A 13,588-nucleotide genomic window follows, 5' to 3' on the forward strand; every position below is an offset into this window, starting at 1 on the left:
TTTAGATCAACTTGGGAAGAATTGATATTTTAACACAATTGTATAACCCATGAACAAGTAATGACTCTTATTTATTTATGTCTTTAATTTCTGTCAGAAGTGTTTTGTAGTTTTCAGCGTACAAGTCTTACACATCTAGTGTAAGGTTTATCCCTTAGTATTTCATATGTACTGATGCAATTGTAAATGGCAACTTTTAAAATCTTGTTGTTAGTAAATAAATATACGATTGATTTTTGAATATTGATCTTATATTCCACAACCTTGTTAAACTCACTAGTTCTTATAGCTATTTTATAGATTCTGTCTGATTTTCTATGGAGAAGATCATGTTGTTTATGAATAAAGTTTTAATTCTTTCTTTAAAATTTGGATACTTTTTCTTTTTCTTGCCTGATTGGACTGGCTAAAACCTCCAGAGAACAATGTTGAATAGAAGCTATGAGAGCAGCCATTTCTGTCTTGTTCCTGATCATAGGGGAGAAGCATTCAGTCTTTCACTGTCAAGTATGATGTTAACTGTAGATTTTTCAAGATACTTTTATCAGGCTGAGGAAATTCCCTCTTATTGCTACTTTGCTAAGAACTTTTATCAGGAGTGGACATTAAATTTTGTCAAATACTCTTTTGGTGCCTACTTAGATAATCATAAGGTTTTCCTTTTTTAATTTCTTAATATTTAATTCTATTTAAACAAGGCATGAAACCCTGAAATAGCTTCAAAATCCTGAGATTGACCCCACTTGGTCTTGATGTTGTATTCTTTATGGACATTGTTGGAATCAACTTTTTAGAATTTTTATATTTACATTTATGAGGATATGTCTATAAGTTCTTTATGGTCTGTGGCCATGCTACCCTGAACAAGCCCGATCCCATCTGATCTCGGAAGCTAAGCAGGGTCAGTCCTGGTTAGTACTTGGATGGAAGATCACTTAGGAAGACCAGGTGCTGTAGGCGTAAAAAATAAAAAAATAAGGGATTGTAAGCTGACAAGGTCCTTGCAATCTGTGAAGTCAACTAAGGGTTGCCTCACCTAAAAACATATGTATAAATTCCTTATAAGTTGGAAAGTATTTTTACGCTGTAATTTTTGGGAAAATTGTTAGGATTATTTCTTCATTAAATGTTTGATGCCTTTTGAGCCTAGAGTATTTTTTGTGGGAAGGTTTTACTACACATCAATTTCTTTAATAAAGTTTCATTTAAACTATTTCTTCTTGAGTGAGCTTTGATAATTTGAGTCTTTGAAGGAATTAAGCATTTATTCTAAGTTATAAAATTTATTGGCATAATGTTATAATATTTTCATATTATCTGTAGATTCTGTAGTGGTGTTGTTACACTCATTCCTGACATTACTAGTTTATATATTTTAAAAACATTTTTCTGACCTGTCTGTGTAGAAGTTTATCAATTTTATTGACCATTTCAAAAAATGAATTTTTGCTTTCATTGATTTTTTTTACCTATTTTCAGTTTTCTGCATAATTGAATTCTGCAGTGATCTTTATTATTTTCTTCCTCTGCTTACTTTGGGCTTCATTTACTCTTCTTTATCTGGTTTCTTAGGGTGGAAGCTGAGGCCACTAAGTTGAGACTTTTCTTCTTTCCTAATATAAATGTTTTTTGTACTATAAGTTTTTCTGTAAGTGCTGCTTTAGCAGCATCCCTCAATTTTGATATGATATGTTTTTATTTTCATTCAGTTTAGTATACTTTTTAGTTCCATTTTTGATTTCTTCTTTAACTCTTTGGTTATTTAGAAGTATCTTATTTAGTTCAAAGATATTTGGGAGTTTTCCAGACTCTTTCTGTTATTGTGTTCTAATTTAGTTGTGATCAGGAGCATACTTTGTATAACTTCAATCCTTTTAAATTTGAGACTTGTTTTATGGTTGGAATCTTATATACCTTGGATTTCTTTTAAGTTTTTGCTTTGTGTATTTTGAAGCTTGGTTATTAGGTACTTAAACATTTAGGATTTTTATGTCTTCTTGATTAATTAACCATTTTAATGAAATTATCCTCTGTATTCCTAGTACCAGTTCTATTCTGAAATCAACTTTTTCTGGTATTAGTATAGATACTCTAGATTTCTTTAGACTAGTTTTAGTATGCTGTGTCTTTTTTCTTTTTCTTTTTCTTTTAACGTATTTGTGTCTGTATTTAAAATACATTTCTTGAAAGGAAGCATATTGTTGGGTATTGCATTTTTAGGAGTTTGATAATATCTGCCTTTTAATTGGAGTATTTAGATCATATACATTTACTTTGATTGTCAATATGGTTCATTTTAAGTCTTTTGTCTTGCTATTTGTTCTCTTTGTCCTATCTGTTCTTTGTTCCCTATTTATTTCTACCTTCTTTTTTTGTTATTGTTGTTGTTTGTTTTTTGTTGGTTCCCTCATGGTTTCTAGATACTCTAAGCATACTGGTTGTTATCTTAGGTTAGCTTCAGTTTATTTAAAGGTAAATGTAGACTTTTTATGTCAACTTCTCAAAGCTTGAATGTATAATGTCTTCTGTTTTTGATTTGGGATTTATAGGGGTTATTTTGCTAATCCTAAGAAATTTCCTGCTAATTTTATATTTGCCATAATACTTAGATGTTAATGTAGATTAATGTTGTAGTTGGTTTTGAATGACCCTTTTTAGGATCAACTATTGACTTCTGTGCTTGTCTGGTTCCTTGATGCAAGAGTCTATATGAGGAGGTGACACACTTGGAGCCTCATGAGGGCCATCTGGAGAACCAGCATAGAGAAGCCAGCTTGTATTCCTGGGCCTATCAGTATTTATCGATCTCGATTCAGGACCCTCTTTCATTTTATTTAGGGAGAAAGGCAATTTCTGTTTAGAAAGGAATGGCATGAAGAAAAGAAAAAGGAAAGATGCAGTTAGTTTTGAGTAATGCTGTGGTTATTTTATCAGTTTTGGAAACAGGCAAATTAGCACTTATCTATTTTGAATCCTAGGAAATGGCAAGTTATGATTACAAGTGTGTGTAAGAGGCCAAAGCTCCACTCGGCTTGGCCTGGAACTGAGAAAAAGAACTCCAAATTCCTTCTTTTCTGAAGTTGCCTTGTTCCTAGAGGATTTCCTTGAAATAGTTTAGTTACTAAAGCACTTTTGTTGAAATAGTTCTAGTTTCTACAAGATATGTAAATCAGAGTATTCTTGTTTATCTTGTATTCTAAGTCTAACTTGTAAAATTGCAAAGAAGCAAAATATGGTATATCCGTGTTAAATGCAGGTGCTTTCTGCCCTGTTTACTTCAGACAGTTGAGTGTCTAGAATGGTTAGGACTGATGATTTGTAAGCCGATGAATGGATGCCAAAAACTAAATGTCTCTTGAGTACAGTGGAGCCTATAGTCTAGTCTCCATGAATATTAGGGCCCTGTGCCAACTCGAGTTGGCTTAATTTTGCAAGCAGGAGCCCTTTGCAGAAGGATTCATGGTAATTAACCAATTCAAAGTGCAATATTTTCCTTTCATTAATTTGGCAGAAAACAACTAAATATCTACAGCAAGAATGTTTTTGACATTTTCATTTGCTGCTTGGAAAATAATGGATATTTTGAATTGTACTATAAAAGAAAACTGCTAGGATTTTTGTTTTTTCATTTTAACTTCCTAACAAAAATATGAATTACTCAATTAGCAATAATTTTTTTAAAAATTAAGTAGGAATAGTTGGCTGTGGAGGTGACTAGAATTAATTAATATTTTGATGTGATTAGCTTGTAGAAGATTCTTAGTTTATTGGCTTACACCCAATAATTGCTTTTTATATCTCCTTCCTTGTATGTCTGGGAAATAGGATTCCAGTTGGGTGTGATAATTTCCTATCCTTTCTCCTTTCTTGAGTTTATTTCTACTCTAAGTATTGCATAGACTTTGTCTCTCTTTATTTTGAGTTAAAGAAATATTTATCTAAATCAGCTTATTCTAATAATTATTAGATTTTAACTTTAAAAAGTATAGTAAGGACCAGCCACTTCATATGAAAGTAGTATTCTGAATAATTTTGGAACTAAAGGTCAAGTGATAGCAAACTTTTCCCTAGAAGAATTATAGAAGTCTTTATTTGCTTTAGAGTATGTTAGGCTTCATATAAATGCTCTTATCTTTTGACTGCATTTACCCTTTTACTGTAGATATAATTTGTTTAATAATACTCAAACCTTTGATTACTAGGCACTACCTGTTGAGAACTTGATTCCTCAATTTGACATTTTCCCTTGCTGCAACTTTGACATATTTTATTTGTATATTTTTGCTTCTATATAGTCTTTATAAATTAGAGATAAATATTTAAGTAGAAAGATACAGCCTTATTTTTAACATGTTGATTTTTAAGTATCAGAAACCCATTTCAATCTATTTAAAAACAGAATTGTGGAAAGATATTAAGATAATGCCTGAAATCCCAAAGAACAGTTTGACCTCCTGAGAAACTGGAATTCTCTATCAATAAAGTCATTAGGAACCTAGGTAGTACTTTCCTCATCTTTTATGTTTGCTTCTTTTATGTTCTTCATTCTTTATAATTACTTTCAGATGCACATGACTAAATATAGTGGTTTACCACTAGTCCTTAGTTAATCAATCAGAGTGTCCAGACTAGACAGAGAGCTCAGTTACAAAAATTCCAAGAAAGAGAATGTGGTCCAGCTTGGGTCGGGTATCTACCCCTGATCTAAATAGCTATTATTGACAGAGCAGCATCATAAAGTACAAATTTGGCTGCTATGGCCCCACTTGTATAAAAAACAGTCTTTTTTACCTTAAGAGGCATCTGCATTTTAAAGATAGGACAATGAAAGAAATTTTCTGTGAACATAAATAATTATTTTTTCAATCTACAAATATTTTTTTATGCCTATGTGTGTCAGAAACTGTGAATTTGTAGGGATTCAGTGATAAATGAGGCAAATGCAGTTCTTGACCTTGAGAAGCTAATATTCTAGTAGGGGGAATGGAGTCATAAAAAGTCAGCATATAAGTAAATAATTATAAAATGTGATTAGTGCTTTGAGAAGACACATAGGGCTGAGATAGAGAAACCCATTTGAAGCAAATAGGGAGAATGAGGGCACTTACTCTGCACCCCTTTCTGAATAGGTGACATTTATGTTTAGACTCAAAGGATTAGGGGAGGATGTTTCTATCAGAGAAAGTAGTATGTACAAAGGCCTTGAAGTACAAGGAACATGGATAGAATCCTTAAGGAAATAAAAGATCATTATAGATGCAACAGAGAGTTTGGGGTTAATTTGTCAGTAACAACTAACTTTTGTACTATCTACATGAACCAAGACTGTGATTTAATTGAGTACTATCTATTACAAAATCTACCATGTTAATGAGACAGCTAGATTTGAAAAGCTTAAATGCTAGGGTGAACATAAAAAGGAATGAGCCTTATAAGTGCTGGCACACAACAATGCTACAAGCCAAAACATGACATTATTTTAAAAGCTTATTTTTTTTTTATTTGTTTAGTCCTTAAATATTTGTTGATTGCTTTATTATGTTTCACACACAGTTCTAGGCACTGAAGTTTCACAGTAAATAATTAGATAGGTTCCCTCTTCTCGCGGAGCTTATCAGAACCTTGCTACTCAAAATATGAACCTTTGACCAGCGTCAAAATCATTCAACTGAGGGATTGTTTAAAATTCAGAATCTCAGACTCTACCCAGACTTACCGAATCAAGAATCTGCATTAAGATCCCCATATGGTTAGTATGTACAATAAAGACTGAGAAGCACAGTTTTAAAGCAAGAGTTGGTAAATTACGGCCTTTGGCCAAATCCAGCTGGTAGCCTGTTTTTATAAATAATGTTCTATTGGGAAAGCCATGCCTATTTGTTTATATGGCTCTATGGCTGTTTTCATTCTACAATGGCAAATTTGAATAGTTGCAGCAGAGACTCTTTGGGCCCACAAAGCCTAAAATAGCGACTGTTTTGCCCTTGTCAGAATAAGTGTGCTGCATTTTGTTCTAGAGTATAAACAAATTGCTTGTTTGATTGTGAAAAGGTTAGGGAATAGGTAGTGTTTTAACTCTTCTGAAAAGGAGTGGTTTAATGCATTGTTAGCTTGTAATCTGTAATCCAAATGAAATACATCGAAGTCTGATGTATAAAACATACTTAAAAATTCAAAAGAATGAGTCAGACTTTGTGACTGGTACAGTTATGAAAATTGAAGGACAGGCCATAGGAGATTTAAGAATGTTGATGTCATTATGATGAATAATAAGAATATAATAATATAAATTTATTTAGTCTTTAAAAACTTATTTTACCAAGTGCTTTTGAGGCACAGTTGTTCATTTGATGCTAACAGTATTCTGGAGATTGCCAGAACATATGTTTGTATGTCTTATTTTATTTTTGAGGATTTGAGACTAAAAAAAGTCAAGTGTTTTGCCAATGAATACAACAGTAATTAAACTTGATTCAATGGTTAGTTCCTAGCATGCTATCCATCTTTCATGCCAAGCTTTAATACAGAGCACTCTGCTTTTATTATCCTAAGTGTTAGATTTACTTGTAAAATTTCTTTTGAATGTCATTGAAGACATTTTATTCTCTTAAATGCTTTTTTTCTCTTGCTGAAATTATGTTTACTCTGAACATAGAGTATTTCCGTTATTATAAGACAGTAATGTTTTGAATACAGAAAATCTCTTGCTCAAACAGCCATGAGTCATAAATAAGAGAACCTGGAAAAGTTTGTGACACTAGTAACCTAAGTCACCTAAGGTTTGAGATTTTGTGAGTTCTCAATGTGATTATTATAATCTTGGCTCTGAAAATGGACTGTGGGTTGGAACCTGCTGCTTAGACAGGAATTTGAGATTTTGTGGGCTGCTCCAAAAAGATTGAGGGCTTTGAAATAGAAAGAGACACCAAGGCCACGTCTCTATTGTAGAAAGCAAATATAAAGCAGTTATGAAGCAGTTATGAAGATAACTTCTACTACCTGGTAACTTTAATAAGGCCATTCAGATACCTAGCTACCCTGAGTATTATCTGCCCAGAATCATCCAATTACTTTACAAGTGAATTCAGTTCAAGCAAACCAAAAAGATCGGAGGGAAATGGGTTAAGGATGAAAATAGCAGCTCTGGAAATTTAAAGGGAAGAATGCCTGGAGGCCTCACATCCTAGAATCAGGCCGTCAAGTTGGGTGAGAGACTAAGATTCCTAGCAAATCTGAAAACAATCGCTAATTCATGCCTATCTACACACACACAATTTTATAATTACAGATTATAATATATTTATATTTTATGACTGTGTTAGTATGAAGACTATATTGAGAAATGTTAAACATTTTTGTTAACCTAAAATTTTAGTTATTCTTATGATTAAAAAAAAATAAAACATTTTTTCGGCCTCTGAAAGTATTACGGGCTCTATCTCTTAATCATTTGCATGAGTGCCCAATGTGCCCAATGGATAAGTCGGCCCCTATCTCTTAATCATTTATGTGAGTTAGCATAACAGGTATCTAAATAAATTGAGAAACCAGGGCTTCACAAAAATCTGCTCCCTCTGCTCCCTTTGTGGGACCATCCATTATGTATAAATGTTTTTTAAATTTTTAAAACTTTGTGATGTTTACTTTGATTTCTCATTTAAATCTCTTGTTGTCTGGGGAACAGACTGATGTTTCCACAGTCTTTAGATATAGCTAAGAAGACTTTTCAGACACTTCTGAAAGTTGAAATCAGACCAATTTCAGAAATTTGGAAATAAGAACAATTTGATAATTTGAGGGTTTTCTTTTTCAATTATTTTTATTGTGACTTAAATAAAAAAGTAAGGAAACGTACTTTAACAAAGGAAGGAATATCTAGGCAGTTTGGTAATAGAGTACTGTTGATATTTTGCCTATGCTATTATTCATGGAAAATGTAAGGTGAGTATGGGAAGAAAGACTTTTAAAATTGAATTTAAAATATATTGCTTTAAATTCAGAAATTCTACAAAACTATTGACAATATTTTGAAAGTATTCCGTCACCATTATAAAGTCTTAAAGTTCTAAAATATCAAAATTATTTAGCACTATATGTGTGTTTAACACAGGATCATAAATTATACAAATTGAGGTCAGGGAGAGAAGAAGACATATACATTAAGAGAATGAAAAAGAGAAATATGAAATAAAAACCAAGACAAAAATAAATGTTTAATGTGGACAAGTGCTTCTGCCACTGGCCTTGATGGAGTAACTATTACTGGTCTAACCCTCCTCCTATAAACAATAGTAAAACTTAAAAAAATATATGAGGCAACTATTCGCAGACGTTGGACAAGAGGCTGTACAAAGCTGTGTTGTTGGTAGGAGGCAACCTATAAGAAGAGCCCTGTGTGTGCCCTGGCTCTCTGCTTAAAGACGATTTCCTGACAGTGTCACTGGGAGCTGGAGTCCAAACAGAAACAGTGGTACCTCTGAACTGAGAAGGCAGAGAGCAGAATTTAGGACTGTTGAAGCAGCTGGAATTTGGAGCAGGACACCAGAAACAAAATAGCTGTGCAGAAACGGAGGTCCAGAATTCTGAATGTGGGTTCCCCATGAGTCCTTGGCTGAGAGAGGGACAACATATTTGCCAAATGAGACTCTGTGAGTTTACTGAAGATCTGAGAATGGAAAGACATATTAAAGAATTTTGATAAACTTTGAAGTTCTGCCACAGGCAGCGCAGAGGGACATCATTAACATCCTCAGCATCCAGCTGAGAACCAAAAAGTTCATACCTTAATATGTCCTACAGTAAGGCTTACTGTAGACCTACCATAACAAGTTTAAAACTAGACCTCAGTAAAATCTACAAGGAAGACAAAGATAGAAATTTGATCCTGTCAAACTAAAGGAGCTCACAAAATACCTTGAGCTTTCCTGAAAATCATCCCAACAAGACATAAACAAATGCAAGATATTCAGCCAGTAATTATATTGCCTGAAAGCAAAAGACATCACTCTTCAGAGGAACATAGCCAAATCAGAATCTAAGTTCTCTATGCTCTGTTACATTTTATTATGACGATGTTTAATACATGATAAAAAAAATTAGTAGACACGGGGGCAAAAAAAAAACAAAAACAAAAACAAAAATCCCAGGAAAAATGTAACCCCTAGTTCGGAAAAAATAAAATCAATAGAACAGAACTTGAGATGGCCTACATGTTAGATTTAGCAACAAAGGCTTAAATATGGATGGTCATATAAGGACTTGAAGAAAACTAACAACTAGTATGTTCTTAATGAATTGGACAGATAAGAAATCTTGGCAGAGAAGTGGAAACTATAAAAAGAGCCAAATGGAAATTCTAAAACTGAAAATAATAATAACTGTAATTAAAAATTTGTTGAGCTTAGCATATTGGAGATGGTAGAAAAATCATGAACTTGAAGTGTGTCAATAAAATTTATTCAGTTTGAAGAACTTAGAAAAAAATGTCTGAAAAAAATGAACAAAGATTCAGGGACTTAAGGAACAACACCTAATGGTCTAGCATATGTGTAATAGGAGTCACAGAGAAGAACATGTGAATGGGGCATAAAAAGTATTTAAGAAATAATGGTTGAAAATTTTTCATATTTAAAAAACATCAACTTACACATCCAAGAAGCTCAGCTAACGCCAAACAGAATGAATAAAATGTATGTGCCAAACCTCAACACATTATAATTAAACTGCTGAACTATCCAGTGGTCATTATGGTGGTGATGAGATTGTCAAGTGGCTTTAAGTATTCCACCACCATTCTAAAAGGAGCAATTAAATTTATCCTACATGTGGAAGGATATAGCACAGGGAAGGTAGGACTGTTTTATACATTTAAAAATATGGAATCGGACAGTCTTTCTACATGCCTGAGTCTATTTAAAAATTTTAAAAAATTACTTTTTTATATTATAAAAGTAATACAGGCTCATTGGAGAAATATGTAATATTATAAAAATAGAATATTATTTGTGATGACATGGTTTTTGACCTTTTTATTCTGCCATGTTTTCTTTGTTTTTACCAAGCAGTGGGGAATTATAAAAAAGATATGCAAAATTTTCTTAAGACATATTACTTTTTAAAAGAAATTCTAAATTCTGATCTTAAAGTTTTTATCTTTAGTTGGGGACTGATATCCTTTCTGTGAGAAAAGTTCAAGATGAATTCACTGTCTGTCTGAATATGTATATATGTATGTGTGTGTATGTATGTGTGCGTGTGTGTGTGTATACATATATATAATTTTAGAGATAACCAATTATGGATGAGAAATTCACAGACTTGAGGAGCATGAATATTTCTCATAATTTTTTTTTATATTAGCCAGAATACATATTTTCTTTTTTCATAAAATAAGATAGTCAACTATGTTTTTCAGTAAATAAGATAGTCTCCATTTTGGGGAAGATATTATTCTGCTAAAATGTTTTACAGATCCTTATGAATATTTAAAAAGACTTTTTCAGTCAAGTAATATTTGGACAAAATGACATCGAAGTGTTTTTGTACCTGAAGATCACCAAAGACAGCCTCCTTTTTCTTATTTATTTAGATATTTTTATCAGAGGAATCTAACTAGAATCTGCAGTGGTTCTCAGAATTCCAAAGTGGTGAGACCAATTAAGTTTTTTCTTACCAGTATTTAATTTTTCTTTTCTATAAAGTTTTGAACTAAAATATTTAAAATGATAAGTCACATTAACACTGGGAAACTTTGCTTTTAATAGCAGCTTTCTATTTAACAATTTTACCATCTGGTAGCTTTGTAGTCTGGTTGTTAGAAGTTCTGTATTTGTATCCTCAAGGCTCTGATTTATTTGGGACCTGGAACAGAGTTTAAGAATAATAGAAACTTTGTGGAGCAATGGCTACTTGTGTTGTTCACATTTCCTTCATCTTTTTGGAGCTGAAATTCAGAAGTTGATGGTTCTTTGACCTAACTTCTAGTGGATAGTGGCAGATTAAGAATAGAGATTGAAAACAAATATTTCATTTGTTTTCACCCCACCAACACCAGAATTACTTTATTAATAAATTTGGCTATAAATTCCAAAACCAGTCTTTAAATCTTATTGACATTTTGTGCATTCCAGTCTCTTTTTCTTTGCATGAAGTTCCTACCTTTTCAATTTTTGTTGGAAGTAATAAAAACCTAATTTAAAAAAATATTTAAATGAATTTAAGCCACAAATAAAATACTTTAGCTAATGTTAACTAAAAAGTCCAAAGATAGGGCTACTTTGGAAATGATTCAGTGGCTCAGTGACTTCCATTTCTTTTTTCTGCTTTCCGTTGTTTCATTCTGATACTCCTGTCTTGGTTCTGCCATGGCTTCTAGTACCACCTAAGGTTTATTGTTTCCACATTTACCTTCACTGAGAAAAAGAATTTTTGTCTTTTATTTCTAATAAAAGCCTTGGTATTTATTCTGGTTCAACCAGGGTAGGTCTTATTTTCACCTCAGAACTAATCACTTTGGCCATGATGTTGGAAAGTCCTAATTGTTGTATGCTGAATTGTGTATTCTATCCCTGGAGTAAAATGTGGAGATAACTTCTTTGGAAAGTTTCTATCCCCAAATGAAAGGTCTAGCTTTGGGAAAAGAAAAAGAGGAGTAAATGTGAGGGGAGGTGATTAATGTCCATCACAAAAGTCATCATCTTTTACATCTATCTACCTGTAGCTTACCTTACCTTTAAGATGTACTTTAAATCTAAACTTTCTCTCATTCCTAAAAAAGAGGGAACTCTTTTTTTCCCCTGAACAGTATGGAAAGTACTATTTTCCTGGCCAGTCATTTTACATTTATAGGACACACACCTTGTTATCTTTTCTGTGTCAACAATTTTCTTTTTTGGATTGTTACTAATACTTGAAATTTCATCAGAAAGTTAATCATTCTAAAGTATATTTTATTTTCACATATGGTAGAATTTTTATTATTAGATGGGTTATACCAAACAAGAACTCTGCATTGGCTATATTAGTAATGAACAGCAATATATTTTAAAAAGCGAAGCACAGTTTAATCAAAGTATTTACTAAACACCAAAATATAAAAAGCATGGTACTAATAGTAACTATAAAGTTCAGTAATTTGAAATCATGAAATTTTACTTAAAAGTTTCATAAAAGGAACAAAATACATTCTTAAAAGACTTAGAAGGCATCTAATCTGTCATCCTATCTTGACAAGAAGAGTTCAGCAATGAGAACTCCATAACTATGTACTTTCTTAGAAGGTTTACATTTCATTGTATCTGAGATATAGTGACTATTCAACAAGTGTGATTTGATTTTTAATTTGAACTCTAAGTAATTATTGTCTTCTACATGTTGAGGACAAAATCTGTTTATAACTTCCACTCAGTAGGAGTCTATTTCTTTCCCCTTAGAGGGTAGAACTTCATACATATGAGGATCATTATGTTTCCCTGTTTTATCTTCTTGTCACCAGACTAAACATTCAGTCATTTCTCATATATGATAGTATTGCTAGATACACTTGTCATTCAACTTACCTTCTTTTTAAAGTTCTGTAATTTCAGCTTTTTAAAAAATGTTCATAGAAATAGACACCATACCCTTAATATGATCTGAACAGCACAGTTAGTGTAGCAGTGATATTTCTTTCTTTGTTTTAAATATTTTACTTCCAAAATTGTGTTGTTTCTTTTTAGTCACCTTAGTTGAAGTACATGTGTTGTAAAATACACAATACATACATTAAAATATGCCCCTTTAAAGTGTTCAATTAAGTTAAAAATTAATTCCATGCAATCACCAACACAATTAAGATGTAGAACATTTCTCTACCCCCTAAAACTTCCTTGTGCCCCTACTCAATGTCATGGCCACCTGTGATTTTTAGCCCTTCGCAAACACTGATCTGCTTTCTAAATTCCATATAAATGGAATCATACAATATGCACTCTTTTTGTGTCTGGCTTATTTTTTCTCAACATAATGTTGCTCTGCATACTATTGGGTGCATGAATAGTTTCCTTTTTAATTGCTGATTAGTATTCCATTTTATGAGTATACTACATTTGTCCTTTCACCCATTGATGGATATTTAGTTGTTTTCAGTTTTTGGCTATAGTGAACAAAGCTGTTTTGAACATTTTGTGTGCAAGTCTTTGTTCAGACAGAAGTTTTCATTTTTCTTGGATAAATACCTTTGAGTGGAATTGCTGGGTCACTTAGTGTATGTTTAATGTTAGAAGAGACTTCCAAAGTACTTTCTGAAGTGGTTGTACCACTTTGTATTCTCACCCCAGTTTATAATAGCTCCAGTTCATACACATCCACTTATTGTTTTAAAGCTGAATAGAATTCTTTGCACATGTTTGGATAGTGTTAAATTGATGTTAGGAAAGTGGTCTTTAGTCACCCAGAGTCTGCATTTAGTTCAGCTAGTCCTACAACAAGATAATAACTTCTGTTTTTATCTTTTATCCTCAGAGTTGTCGATTTTCTTACAGACATTAGTTTTCTGAAAAAAGTACTATTTCTGTAGAGCTTCTTTTTTTGTATGCTTGTTTTTTAAATA

General features: G+C 32.4%; 1 protein-coding gene and 1 pseudogene across 7 annotated transcripts in view; both read left to right on the forward strand.

The window, feature by feature from the left end:
* The window catches only part of RFX3 (regulatory factor X3), a 252,018-nt gene that overhangs the window by 73,719 nt on the left and 164,711 nt on the right, over nucleotides 1-13,588 (forward strand). The window lies entirely within an intron of this gene.
* Nucleotides 842-960, forward strand: LOC120599411 (uncharacterized; annotated as a pseudogene).

The sequence above is a fragment of the Pteropus medius genome, unplaced genomic scaffold (assembly GCF_902729225.1).
Source record: "Pteropus medius unplaced genomic scaffold, Ma_sr-lr_union100, whole genome shotgun sequence".
NCBI lineage: Eukaryota > Metazoa > Chordata > Mammalia > Chiroptera > Pteropodidae > Pteropus > Pteropus medius.